Source organism: Lathyrus oleraceus, chromosome 5 (genome assembly GCF_024323335.1).
Source record: "Lathyrus oleraceus cultivar Zhongwan6 chromosome 5, CAAS_Psat_ZW6_1.0, whole genome shotgun sequence".
Taxonomy (NCBI): domain Eukaryota; kingdom Viridiplantae; phylum Streptophyta; class Magnoliopsida; order Fabales; family Fabaceae; genus Lathyrus; species Lathyrus oleraceus.
In genome coordinates, this window is record NC_066583.1 from 634,723,491 (window position 1) to 634,736,438 (window position 12,948).

The 12,948-nt window shown below is 35.5% G+C and overlaps 1 pseudogene; it reads left to right on the forward strand.

The window, feature by feature from the left end:
* The first annotated feature begins 432 nt into the window (after positions 1-432).
* On the forward strand, positions 433-11,070 carry LOC127082581 (pentatricopeptide repeat-containing protein At1g63330-like; annotated as a pseudogene).
* The last annotated feature ends 1,878 nt before the right edge of the window (positions 11,071-12,948 follow it).

Here is a 12,948-nt window from a genome sequence, read left to right on the forward strand (position 1 = left end):
GTTATAATAGAGCGATTTGTAATTGATTAGTAAAAGATACTCCTTCCGTTTCTTTTTAAGTGTCTTTTTTGACTTTTTACACATATCAAGGAAGCTAATCATTATTGTTACTTTCAAATAATAATTCTTCTTTTACCTATAATACCTTTAATTATTTATTACATTCACTTTATTTTTTCTCTCTGCAATCATTATCTAGGGGTAATTTTGACAAAATTGCAATTAATACTACCTTAAACTTTATAAGTGACAATTAAAAAGAAACAAATTTTTTTGAAAGAAAGTGACATTTATAAATGAACGGAGGGAGTAATAATTTAATAGTGTAAAATTTTTATATAATAAAAAGTGACTGAAACTTTAACAATTACATTTTAAATGTATAAATAGTTATAATACTACTACTACTAATAATCATTGAATTTCACTGTATCATTTTTTTAACAAACTGCATCGTTTCATTCGAATTCGAGATTTTAGGTTTTTTTATATTTCAATTTCAATTCCAACACAAGAAAGAATTTGTTGAGTGTGCCGAGCGACAAGACAACAATGTCGTTTTTAAGGTATGTTTCTTCTGTTTCCATTCCCAATTCGAGATCACATTCTCACTGTCTCCATCATTTGAATGATACTATTGATGCTGTTTCATTTTTCAATCAAATGCTCCATAAGAACCCTACCCCACCCGCCATTGAATTTGGCAAGGTTTTAGGTTCTCTTGTCAAGGCCAAACATTATCCCACTGTTGTTTCCCTTTCTCAACAGATGGAATTGACTAGAGTTACTCCTGATTTTGTTACTCACCACATTCTCATGAATTCTCTCTGTCAATTGGGTCATATCACTTTTGCTTTTTCTGTTTTGACAAAGATTCTCAAGAGGGGTTATCATCCAGATGCTATAACCTTCAATACACTCATCAAGGGTCTCTGTCTCAAAGGTGACCTCCCTAAAGCATTGCGATTTCATGACAAGGTCGTAGCTCAGGGATTTCGGTTGGACCAAGTTAGCTACGGGATATTGATCAATGGTTTATGTAAAGTTGGAGAAACAAAAGCAGCACTAGAGTTGCTGAGACGAGTTGATGGGAAATTGGTTCAGCCTGATTCCGTAATGTACAATACAATCATTGATAGTCTGTGCAAAGATAAACTTGTTAATGATGCATGTGATTTATATTCTGAAATGGTTGCTAAGAATGTTTCTCCCAATGTTTTCACTTACAATGCTTTAATTAGTGGCTTTTGCATTATTGGTAAATTGAAAGAAGCAATTCATTTGTTTGATAAAATGACATTGGAAAATGTCTACCCGGATGTGTATACCTTTAATATATTGGTTAATACTTTTTGTAAGGAAGGAAAGGTGAAAGAAGCACAAAATGTGTTAGCTATGATGATTAAGAGAGACATTAAACTTAACGTTGTTACGTATAATTCTTTGATGAATGGATATTGTCTTGTAAGTGAAGTGAACAAGGCCAATGATATATTCAACATTATGTCTGAAAGAGGAGTGACTGGTGATGTTTGGAGCTACACTACCATGATCGATGGGTTTTGTAAGGTTAAAATGGTGGATGAAGCTATTAATCTCTTCAAAGAAATGTGTTGTAGAAAAATCATTCCCAATACGGTAACTTACAATTCTCTTATTGATGGTTTGTGCAAATCGGGGGAAATCTCATATGCCCGGGAGCTTGTTGATGAGATGCATGATAGAGGTCAACCACCGGATATAATTACTTATAATTCTATATTAGATGCTTTGTGCAAAAATCATGACGTTGACAAGGCAATTGCATTGTTTAAAGAATTTAAAGACAAAGGTATTCAACCTAGGGTGTACACATACAACATTCTTATCAATGGATTGTGTAAAGGTGGAAGACTAAAGGATGCACGGAAGGTTTTTGAAGAACTTTTGGTCAAAGGCTACAATCTTAATGTCTATACATATAACGTTATGATCCATGGATTTGGTAAGAGTGGCTTGGTTGATGAAGCGTTGGCCTTGCTGTCAAAAATGAAAGACAATGGTTGCATTCCGGATGCTCAAACTTATGAAATCATTATTCTTTCCCTATTTGAAAACAATGAAAATGATAAAGCTGAGAAACTTCTTCGTGAAATGATTATGAAAGGTCTACTATAAGACTAATAATAGGTAAGATGCATTTCTATTTCTACATTATCATTTTGAATTTATGTTTCAACATTATTTCATCTTTTCGTTAATGTAGTTGCTTCAGTTAATGAGAAAAAGATATATGTATTTGTTGTTTGTGTCTTCACAAAATGATAGACTGCGTTTGTACTAATTTTATTACACCTCTAGCCAATTTTAGCACCACCAAATATCTTGATGCTTTAAATGAACGAATTCATTTCAATACTCATCGACACCACGAGGATGAATTTATTAGTCTTGTCGTAACCTATTCACCAATGTATGACATGACAGCCCTAAAACATGGAAGTTCTATTTAATTCATAGGTAGAATACATGTGAAATCTGATAGGATCATGGATACAAGTTTGCTTATTAGGCCTTCATGCGAGTCGTCTGATTTTGAGCTGTTGCTCTTATCTTTTGAATGTCATTGCTTTACTGTAATCACACAGGTCCATGGATACAATGTCCCTTTGAATTCGTTTCTACCAAAATCTATATTATCACCTCAAGCAGTACTATAGTTTACAGTTCTTCTTTTTAACAGCTTTGTTGATCCCTCAAATGGGTTCATGTTCAATTGCACATCATTTTCATTCATAGTTTAAAAATATGTGGCAAGGTACTGCTAATTACTATTAGGACACAATAATTTACATTATAGATTTAGGGAGTTGTATATATGATACACATTATGACAGACTAAACTTTAAAATACTTGGCAATTTATGAGCATATTTTGGATCCACATATTAGTAACAAGTGAGAATATCACTCTGTTTACTGCAATTTGGTAATACATAAGTCAATTCGTATATCCGATATAGAATTCTAAGAATCTGACACACATTCCTCTAGTAACCTGGAAACAATTATGTAAAAACCTGAATTTTTTGAGTTGTCTCATTCAGGTTGTTGGGTTCACGGGTACACTCGTCCAGGTTGGTTGGACTCTTCAGCTGATATATGAGACCCGGTGTACCTTCCTAGATCAACCAAAACATGTAGCACAGAAAGTTTTTCCTATATGTGTGAATGGAAGGCTTTGTTTTGCAAAATGTTACGGTTTTACACGCCGGGCTACCCTTTTTTGTGCAGCAAACTTCATTCCCTCTATGGTTGTGATGAGATAATCTTGATATTTTCTTATAAATAGAATACATCATCAGTAAATCTTTATTTTGTTATGGTTTCTATGAGTTAAGTATTGCTCTTCCCTACTTTTTTTTACTGTGAACGTGTGAGAACTTCAAGTTATGTATGTAGGTGAAAAATTCCGCATGGACATCAACATGGGATATTCTGTAAATTGGACTAAGGGTTCTTCCTATGGAAATGAGTGAGATATGTGCCATACAGGTTGACTTTGAATATTCTGGAAATACGCAGCAGAGATTGAATCAAGGTTTGAAGCTCCATATTTATGTAAGCAAGCAGTGTTGGAGCTGTCCCATCAGATTTTCTTGAAGGTTTCAAATACTTTTGGTAAGCAATTAAATTTTCTAGAAGGATTGAATGATTTATTTGACCCAAAAGAACATGATAAAGCAAACATTGGTTAGTACATAAGGGAATTAGGATTGTTATCAAGAATAGCTGAAACCATGCGTCTTACCTCCCAAAGATCTCTAAGTTCCTGGTTTTATCTTCAAAGCATCTTTGTATCGTCTTTATTTGTATTTGATTAGACAACGAAGTTGCATATTTAGTATCATCATGCTGAAATCTCCTTATTTATGAAACTATCTAATACTTAAATTATAATTTATATTTAAGAAACTTAATATATGAAAATCTATTAGATCCTGTCCTTAATAAGATTAAAATTTTTTAAAGCTTGCTCCTTTCTATAACCTTTGTAAAGAATGAACTTTTTGCATTTTGCATGAAAAGAAGTTCTCAGAGAGAAGGTTGCAAACGAGAATGGTAATTACTTTACCATGATCATCTACCCGAGCTCAGCAACTGATTCAACATTTTCTGAGACCAAAGTCTAGAAAACATGCATACTAGAAATGCACTCTACTTTGAACCAATGTATCTAACAGTCTGTCAACACTAAAAACTGCCGAGTTGATTCCTTAGTAGAATATTGTGAAATATGTCACGTCAAAGACCTCAGGTACACAACAATTGCAACATATGTTGCAACTTTATTCGATCCAAAAGAAGAGCCATCACAACTAACCACCAGAAACCAACCAACTACCAACAAAAAAATTGGCAACATCCCCATCATTCAAAGGAATTTTAAGAACAACACAGTTCATAGAAGACATAATGAGTGTCAGACACTTAAGAGAAGTAAGCTAAAAATGACTTGATGTGTTCTTGTGGCTAATTTAAACTACTGTCGAATGAGTTACTAAGGATACATTGCAGGTGCATAGTTTACTCTAATATGTGTTAAACAAAAGTATTGAGAACTGGAATGGTCTTCAAGTTGTTTAGTCACTAGGATGAATGCTTAGAGTTTATAATTTGTATGCTTTGTTGGGACATGATTCTATTTTCTATAGAATTGCTGGTTTTTAGAGTTTTGGATGAGAGTTTATCTTCAATTTTTGTACAGCTTTAGGAAGAATTGATTCCTCAAAACTGTACTTGCACGGTATTAGTATGCTACACTGATATGCTATCTTTTTCGCTTCTGTTTGGTTCGAGAATCAATAAGGTTCTAAAATCAATCTACAAACAACTGGAATTAAGGGGAGTTGCGTCAGACTTAGTCACTTTAAACATCCTGATCAATTGCTTTGGTCAATTGGGTCTAAACTCGCTTCCTCTTCTGTATTTGCCAACATTCTCAAGAAGGAATACAAGTCAGATGCAGTAACTTTGAATACACTCATTAAAGGTTTTTGTCTCAAAGGGAGCTCCATAAAGCATTGTACTTTCATGACAAGGTGGTAGCACAGGGATTTCATTTGGGACAAATTTGTTATGGCACCTTTGCTAATGGCTTATGTAAAGTTGGAAAAACAAGAGAAGCCCTGCAATTACTGAGACGATTTGGTGGGAAGTTGGTTCAGCCTAATGTGGTAAGGTACAACACGATTATTGATGCATTTGCAAAAATAAACTTTTGATTTATATTCTGAAATGGTTGCTAAGAGAATTTCTCCTACTGTTGTCACTTATAATGCTTTAATTTGTGGCTTATGCATTATGGGTCAATTGAAAGATGCTATTGGTTTGTCGCACAAAATGATATTAGAAAACATCAACCAAACTGTGACTGTGTATAGCTTTAATATATTGGTTGATGCATTTAGTAAGGAAGGAAAAATGAAACAAGCTAAAGCAGTGGTCACCGCGATGATGAAAAAAGGTGCAAAACCGTGTTGTTACTTATAGCTCTTTAATGGATGGATTTTGTATGGTTAAAGAAGTGAGCAAGGTGCTGGGTATCAGAATAACATGAAATAATTATAACACAGTTAAAATATAAGAGAAGAGAATAGAAATGAAAAGAAACACAATTGAATGATTATAGGATGATGTATAAACAACAATACGAGTTCTCTATATATAAGAGACTCATGTATTAAAATAAGTTGATACATATTCAGTAAATTATGCTTAATCTTCTCTTTATCATAGAAATCAGTGATTTCTAATGCATTGATATTTTTTACAAAACAAATGACTTTATGTCCTCACAATCTCCCACTTAAAGTCATTTTGTTTGTTTCCAAAATTTATATCCCTTGTTAATTCTATGTTGCTACGTTTTAGATAGGCCATAAGAAGAATTGCACCAATAAAACTTGTCAGCGTTGATCGGCTTTGTCATAACATCTGCTAGGTTGTCTTTTGTGTGAATCTTCTGCATGTCCACACTCCCTTCCTCTACTACTTCACGAACGAAATGGTATTGAACTCCTATGTGTTTTGTCTTGGAATGAAAAATTGGATTTCTTACAATATGCAAGGCACTTTGATTGTCACAATACACAATAATTTTTGGTTGTTTGTATCCGAGCTCTTCCAATAACCTTTGAATCCATATGGCTTCCTTGCATGCTTGGGTAGCTGCCATATACTCACCTTCTGTAGTAGATAGAGCTACAACAGTCTGCAGTTTGGATAACCAGCTTACCGCTCCTCCTGCAATTGTAAACACATAGCCTGCAGTAGGTTTTCTTTTGTTAAGATCACCTGCATAATCTGAATCAACATATCCTCTAACACCAAACTCCAATCCTCCAAAACATAATACAACATCCGAGGTTCCTTTAATGCATCTCAGAATCCTCTTCACAACATTCCAATGCTCTTTACCAGGATCAGCCATAAACCGACTGACCGCTCCCATTGCTTGTGCAATGTCTGGCCTTGTACATATCATGACATACATAAGGCTTCCCACCGCTGATGCATAGGATACTCGAGACATTTCCATCCTCTCCGTTTCATTGCTAGGATTCATACTTGAGGATAATTTATAATTGATAGGAAGTGGGGTAGATATTGACTTACAGTCTTGCATGTTGAAGCGCCGCAAAATTTTTCGTAGATAATTTCTTTGAGAAAGTCAAATCTTCCTATCTTTTCTATCTTGGTGAATTTGCATCCCTAAAATCTTGTTTGCTGACCCCAAGTCCTTCATATCGAAAAGAACTTTCAAGAGATCATTGTGAGCATTGTGTGGTAAGAGATCACGTTCTGCAAGAACTTTCAAGCCTCGTTCTGACATGTGGCCCAGTCTGCGATGCCACATTGTCGTTGAGTTTCCTTGACTAGTTGATGCAGCTGACACGTCACCTTCTTGCAACGTCTCTCCCATAAGCATGTATAGATTTGCAGATAGCTTCTCTGCCTTCATCACTACTAGAGCACCTCTCACCACCTTCAAGATCCCACCTTCAACATGGGTCTTGCACCCGAGATCATCTAATTTTCCAATAGACAATAAATTTTTCTTCAAACCTTTCACATGTTGTACCTCTTGAATTGTGCGAATTGTACCATCATACATTTTTATTTTGATAGTATCGACACCAACAATTTCTAAGGCGTAATCGTTTCCCATGAACACTGATCCTTCTGAGATAGGTTGATAAGTGTAAAACCAATCTCGTCGAGGAGTCATGTGCCATGTTGCTCCTGAATCAATTATCCAAACATCAGTGAGCTGTTTACTACCTTTGGAATAATTGTTGCTCCGCTATATAGAATCTCTCCATCATCAGAGGTATTGGCAATACATCCTTGAGATGAACTTGCCTTAGAAAACTTCTCACCATTCTTCTTAAACCAACAATCTCTTTTCATGTGCCCTTTCTTGCCACAATTGTAGCATCTCACATTCATCTTACTTCAAGATTTTGATCTACCATGATTTTGGCTCCCACTGGGGCCACGTTCCATTGATCTGCCTCTTGTCATTGTCAAAGCTTCTACTTGTTTTGAGTTTTCTTGACGGTCTTCCTTATTTATACGCATGGACTCTTCCTCAAGAATAGCTCCGGCAACATCATCAAAGTATAGACGGTCTGTAACATTATTATTTGTTAAGTTGACGACAAGTGGATCATATGAATCTGGTAAGCTCTGAAGTAGAAGTTCTGCACGTTCATTTTCTGCTATGGTGAAATTTTTCGATGTAAGTTGAGCAAACATCGGATTAAGAGTGTTGATGTGATTTGTCACAAATGTGGATTCACTCATTCGAATAGTGTAAAGTCTTCTCTTTAAGAAAATTCTGTTGTGAAGTGACTTGACATCGTACAATTTGATGAGAACATCCCAAATCTCCTTTGCAGTTTTCTTTTCGGCAACACTAGACAAAACTGAATCCGCCAATGCTAAGTGCAAGTTGGCAACAACGTTGTTATCCATCTCATTCCACTTCTCATCAGATATTCCCTAAGTTCTATCTTCAATTGCTGCTAAGCAGTTATCCTTCCTCAAGATTGCCTTTATCTTCAATTTCCACAGGGAGAAATTACTCCCATTGAACTTCTCAATCTCAAATTTTGCCGTCATGGTAATTTCAATTAAACCGGCTTGCACAATTTCACCGTGAATAATATTTGCAGCGGAATATGGACCAACACCAAATGCTTTGATACCACTGTTGAATATTGAAAACACATCTGACTTCTTCTTGATTGGGTATACCCACAATCTCCTGGAGTAATCATCAATGAATGATACAGAATATTTTCTACAGACTTTCCATCTATATGAAAAGTAGTGATGGTGTTGAAGTTCGACGACCAACACGTCAAAAAAGGAAACCAAATTGGCAGTCATACTATGTTATGGCAAGCCATGATGCATATTGTCTTCTAACAGAAGATAGAGAACCATCAACCTTTCAAGAGGCTGTGAGTTGCTCAAGTGATTCTCTATGGATGACAACAATGCAGAAAGAAATGAAAGCCTTACATAGAAACAAGACATGGGATCTTGTTGTACTTCCAGAGGGTCGGAAAGCCATCGGCAACAAATGGGTCTATAAGATTAAGCGTGATGGTAATGATCAAGTGGAAAGATATCGTGCAAGACTTGTGGTTAAAGGATATGCTCAAAAGGAAGGAATTAATTTCAATGAAATATTTTCTCCGGTGGTTAGACTTACCACTACCAGAGTAGTGTTAGCTATGTGTGCTGCTTATGATTTACATCTTGAACAATTGGATGTAAAGATTGCTTTTCTTCATGGAGAACTTGAAGAAGAAATATATATGCTACAACCAGAAGGTTTTGAAGAAAAAGGAAAAGAAAACTTGGTTTGCAGGTTGACCAAATCTCTGTACGGTTTAAAGCAGTCGCTGAGGTGTTGGTACAAGAGATTTGATTCTTTCATTATTAGCCTTGGATACAACAGGTTGAGCTCAGATCATTGTACATATTACAAGAGGTTTAAGGAAAATGCTTTCATCATTTTGTTGTTGTATGTGGATGACATGTTGGTGGTAGGCCCCAACAAAGATCAAGTCCAAGAATTGAAGGCACAATTGGCTAGGGAGTTCGATATGAAGGACTTGGGGCCAACAAACAAGATTTTAGGGATGCAAATTCACCGAGATAGAAAAGATAGGAAGATTTGACTTTCTCAAAGAAATTATCTACGAAAAGTTTTGTGGCGCTTCAACATGCAAGACTGTAAGTCAATATCTACCCCACTTCCTATCAATTATAAATTATCCTCAAGTATGAATCCTAGCAATGAAGCGGAGAGGATGGAAATGTCTCGAGTACCCTATGCATCAGCGGTGGGAAGCCTTATGTATGCCATGATATGTACAAGGCCAGACATTGCACAAGCAGTGAGAGTGGTCAATCGGTTTATGGCTGATCCTGGTAAAGAGCATTGGAATGTTGTGAAGAGGATCCTGAGATACATTAAAGGAACCTCAGATGTTGCATTATGTTTTGGAGGATTAGAGTTTGGTGTTAGAGGATATGTTGATTCAGATTATGCAGGTGATCTTAACAAAAGAAAATCTACTACATGCAATGTGTTTACAATTGCAGGAGGAGCGGTAAGTTGGTTATCCAAACTGCAGACTGTTGTAGCTCTATCTACTACAGAAGCTGAGTATATGGCAGCTACCCAAGCATGCAAGGAAGCTATATGGATTCAAAGGTTATTGGAAGAGCTCAGATACAAACAACCAAAAATTATTGTGTATTGTGACAATCAAAGTGCCTTGCACATTGTAAGAAATCCAACTTTTCATTCCAAGACAAAGCACATAGGAGTTCAATACCATTTCGTTCGTGAAGTAGTAGAGGAAGAGAGTGTGGACATGCAGAAGATTCACACAAAAGACAACCTAGCAGATGTTATGACAAAGCCGATCAACGCTGACAAGTTTTATTGGTGCAATTCTTCTTATGGCCTATCTAAAACGTAGCATCATGGAATTAACAAGGGATATAAATTTTGGAAACAAACAAAATGACTTTAAGTGGGAGATTGTGAGGACATAAAGTCATTTGTTTTGTAGAAAATGTCAATGCATTAGAAATCACTGATTTCTATGATAAAGAGAAGATTAAGCATAATTTACTAAATATGTATCAACATATTTTCGTACATGAGTCTCTTATATATATATATATATATATATATATATATATATATATATATATATATATATATATATATATATATATATATAACTCATATTGTTGTTTATGCATCATCCTATAAACATTCAATTGTGTTTCTTCTCATTTCTATTCTCTTCTCATATATTTTAGCTGTGTTATAATTATTTCATGTTATTCTGATACCAAACACAAGGCAAAGGATATATTCAATGCTATGACTCTTAGGGAAGTGCCAGCCAATGTTTGTAGCTACAATATCATGATTAATGGATTTTTTAAGATTAAAATGGTTGAAGAAGCTATAACTCTCTTCAAAGAAATGCATTGTAGAGAAATCTTTCTCATACGATAACTTACAGTTCCCTTATCGATGGCTTGTGCAAATCGGGGAGAATCTCATATGCTTTGGAGCTTGTCGATGAGATGTGTGATAGAGGTCAACTGCCTAATATAATTACTTATAACTCTATATTGGATGCTTTATGCAAGAACCGTCAAGTTGATAAGGCAATTGCATTGTTAACAAAATTTAAAGAGCACGGTTTTCAACCAAATGTGTATACATACACTATTCTTATTAAGGGACTGCCAAAGTGGAAGACTAGAGGATGCATAAAATGTTTTTGAAGATCTTTTGCTCAAAGGCTATAATCTTAATGTCTATGCATATACATCCAAGGGTTTTGTGACAAAGGCTTGTTTGATGAAGCGTTGACATTGCTGTCAAAAATGAATAGCCATTGTGTCTTTACTTGTGTTTACTATTACAAAAATGTGTTTTCTTTTTTCGTTACAGACAACACAAAGTAGATGAAGCTAACAAAGAAGATGAATACATATCATAAGACTTTTTATTGAACACTATTTATAGTCTGACTCATTTGATTTTTCTACAAACAAATTACTGCCTTTGCCAGTCAGATTTAGCAACGTCAGCTTCTGTGTGGCAGATTTGTAATTGTACAATTTTATTATAACTTTGGCGGCTTATTTGCGAAACATAGAGCCCTCAAGATGAAGGGTTATTTTGGAGATAAAAAGTGCAAATGCACATAATCACTCTTCACTTTAAGTCTGAATGTTACTGCTAAGTCCTAAACTGCCTCAAGTACTGTTATCAACTCTCGTAGGTTTTGTGTTCTTGACTTTAGTTTACTGTCTAATTATATGATATAATAGATTTGTGACAATTCTATATACAAATATTCTTAACACTATGTATTTATAAATATCAACATTTTCTCCCAAGTTTGAGCATATAAGTCAAATGCACCAAGTTTGTTACATATATAATTAGTTCTGGGGTTTCGCAGGAATTTTGTAAACACGTCTTCCAATTGATCATTATAGTTGACAAAACTTGTGACGATGTTGCCTGACTCGATCTTCTCTCTAACAAAGTGTCAATCTATCTCAATATGTTTGGTCCTCTCATGGAAGACTGAATTTGAAGCAATGTGTAATGCAACTTGATTGTCACAAATAAGTTTCATTGGTCTTGCTTCTTCAATTTGAAGTTCCTTGAGCAATTGTTTTAACCAAATAAGTTCACATGTTGCCATTGCCATGACCCTATACTCTGCCTCATCGTTTGATCTTGCAACCACATTTTGTTTCTTATTTTTCCAAGATATAAGGTTTCCTCCGACACGTACACAATACCCAGATGTGGATTGTCTATCAATGGGTGATCTTGCCCAATCAACATCGGAGTATCCAACTATCTGAGTATATCCTTTATCTTCATACACAAGACCTTTTCTTGGAGCATATTTGAAGTATCTCAGAATTCGGATAACAACTTCCATGTGTTCTTGACAAGGAGAATTTAAGAACTGACTTACCACACTAATTGCAAAAGAAATATCTGGATGAGTGACTGTGAGATAATTCAACTTTCAAACTAATCTCCTATATCTTCATGGGTCAGATAGAGGCTCCCCCTGATTGGATAAAAGTTTGACACTTGGATCCATATGAGTATCAACTGGTTTAGTATTCAACAACCATGTTTCTTCCAAAACATCCATAGGATATTTCAGTCGGAAAATCACCAAACCATCTTTAGATTGGGCCACCTCAATTCCCAAGAAGTAACGGAGTTTACCTAGATCTTTTGTCTGAAATTGATTCAAGAGATGTTGTTTCACCTGGAGTATTCCCTGCTTATCACTACTAGTTATGATGATATCATCTACACACCCAATAAGATAGATGCACCCTTGGGCTGAGTGACGATAAAAAATAGAATGATCAACTTCACTACGGACCATACCAAATTGTTGTACTACATCGCTGAATTTTCCAAACCAAGCTCTCAGAGATTGCTTAAGACCATAAAGACACATGTGTAACCTACAAACGATGTTCAATGACTCCCCCTAAGCAACAAACCCAGGTGGTTGTTCCACATATACTTCCTCTTCAAGATCACCATGTAAAAATGCATTTTTGATGTCAAGTTGATGAAAAGGCCAATGTCGAATGGCTGTAATGGCTAGAAGAAGTCTGTCAGATGCCATCTTGGCTACAGACGAGAAAATATCACTATAATCCAATTCAAAAATCTGAGTGTATCCTTTGGCTACCAAGCGAGCTTTAAACCGATTGATCTTACCATTTGGTCCAACCTTCACTATATAAAGCCAACGACAACCTATTAAAGATTTCCCAGGGGGTAGAGGAATCAGTTCCCAAGTACCA